The sequence below is a fragment of the Camelus bactrianus genome, chromosome X (genome assembly GCF_048773025.1).
Source record: "Camelus bactrianus isolate YW-2024 breed Bactrian camel chromosome X, ASM4877302v1, whole genome shotgun sequence".
NCBI lineage: Eukaryota > Metazoa > Chordata > Mammalia > Artiodactyla > Camelidae > Camelus > Camelus bactrianus.
Genome location: NC_133575.1, coordinates 18,084,507 through 18,086,756, shown reverse-complemented (window position 1 = coordinate 18,086,756; position 2,250 = coordinate 18,084,507). Strand labels below are relative to the sequence as shown.

General features: G+C 44.5%; 1 protein-coding gene across 1 annotated transcript in view; it reads left to right on the top strand.

Annotated features, from left to right (window-relative positions):
• The window catches only part of APOO (apolipoprotein O), a 47,050-nt gene that overhangs the window by 276 nt on the left and 44,524 nt on the right, over window positions 1-2,250 (top strand). The window lies entirely within an intron of this gene.

The following is a 2,250-nucleotide window of genomic DNA, read 5'->3' as shown; positions in this document are numbered from 1 at the left end:
GTGAGAGCGTGGAGCAGGGTCACAGCTGTCGCCGCCCCCTCCCGGCCGCCCGGAGCCCTCCCCGCGCTCTCGTGGGCCTCTCCGGGGACCGGGCCCCGCTCGCCCCGAGGCTTTTCCCGCCTCCGGGCCGGCTGCGTCTCGGCCCCGCGGTTCATTCACCGGTCCCCTTGGAGCGAGCGGCTGCCGGGCGGAGGCGTGAGACTGGGGGTGGGTGGGTGGGGCCGTTTGGGTCTTGCTCTCATGAATAAAACGCTTTAAAAAGCTAAAGTACCTCACAAAGCATCCACCCTTCGGCACGTGCCCTCTTGAATCCGTGGGTAGGGTGAGGCCAGCTCAGGACACTAAGGGGTCCAGCTTTGGTTTGGCGAGGTCAGGTTTCAGAACCTGGTGTATGAATGGGGGAGGGTCACCTTCGGAGAAGCTGCTGCAGGATGTCGGGGAGGCTGGCATGGAAATGGCTGGGTGAGAGGGGGAAGCTGAAACTTCTCTCCCCTCCCCAATGAACATTATGTAGATAGACCCCCTTCTGAACATTTTATGAATTATTGTCTTTTGAAAGAAATCTACTTTTATAGTGAAGACTTTCGAAAATCTGCATTTGAACATGAAGCTATTCTACTACTTAAAAAAAAGTAAATGTTTTTCTATCATGAAAAACAAATCACTAGCTACCAGAAATGAGTCTCTAAGAAGCATTGCACCCATTAAATAGTGCTAGGGAAATCTCACAATTGTACTACTCATTTAAAAGTTCTTTTGCGCTTCTGCAATGTGCTCTGGGTGCATTAGGACAGGCTATAAAATCAGAACATGGATTTGGCCTTCCAGTCCTGGCATTGCCACTTTCTAGCTATATGACCTTGGGCACGTCACTTAACCTTTCTGTGCCTGTTTTCCTATTAGTGAAATTGAGGGAATAGCATCTACCTTGTAGGTTTATTATAAGGGATAAATAAGTTACTATGTGTAAAACACTTGGAAAAGGCCCTGGCACATGGAATTGACATCTAAGTATTTGCTTTTATTTTGTTTTCAGACAGCTCACAGTTTAGTTAAGAAATCAGATCCCATAAGCAACTTGGGTTCACTTGATAAATTTGTGTTGAACACCTATTATGTGCTAGGAGCTCAACTCAGTTTTAGGGTTGCAACAACAAAGGTTATGCTGTGATCAGTTTATGACTATCAACAATGTACTGTGATAGTTAAAAGGAGAGCAGGATCTCCTCTGTCTTACCAGGGATTCTTAACCTGTGGTTCTATGCCTTCAGAGGGTCTGTGGATAGAATTCAGGGAGTTCTTGAACTCTAATGGGAGAAAAAATAATCTTTTTTACCAATCATTTCCTTCAGTTATGAATGTAGATAACTGTTTCAGTTATGTATTTCCAAATAACGACCTTAAAACAACAATTTATTATTTCTCACCGTCTATAGATTGGCTGGGCAGTTCTGCTGGCATCCCCCAATGATTGAATTCAGCTAGTGGCTAGACTCCAAGGTTGCCTTATTCCCCTGTCTGTGGGCCTGAAGCCCCTCAGTGTTGCTATCTTGGGCTTCCTCACATTGTTACTGGGTTCCAAGAGGGCTAGTCCCCATGTGTGAACAGCCGCTTGCATCACATTTGCTGATGTCAAAACAAGTTACGTGGCCAAGCCTAGAGTCAATATGGTGGGCACCTGCACAAGAGCATGGATATAAAGACATGTGGTTCATTGGGAATGATTAATAAGCTACTACAGCAACAAAGTATACTAGTATTAGCAGTACCTGTCACCAATAGAAGTCAACAGGACTCATGAATGTCAGACATTTTCATATCACATTACAGTTGTTGCAGATCTCAAAATAACATGCTCATCACTGCTTCAAAATTATAAGATTCACTATTATATCTTTTTATTTAATGAGCAAATAAAGAAGCACATATTACTATATCAGTTTTGGGGTTTTAAAAATATTTTTGTAAGTATATTGCCATATAATTGGCATCTTATGCAGTTAGAAGCATCATTTTGAGAAAGGGTCTGTAGAGCTTATCAGACTGTCAAAGAGGTCTATGGCACAAAAAAGGCAAGGAACCCCTGTGGATTTCAGGGGAGGCAAATTCTGAAAGATGGGAGTTTCCTCAGGGGAAAGTCAGCAGTGGTACTCCATTGGGGGAAGTGCCAGTAGCTCATTTCTGCTGTGTCATGGGAAAGGTAAAGGGAGCTGAATAGAAAAGCTCACAAGGAACCTTGGCGGACACCAA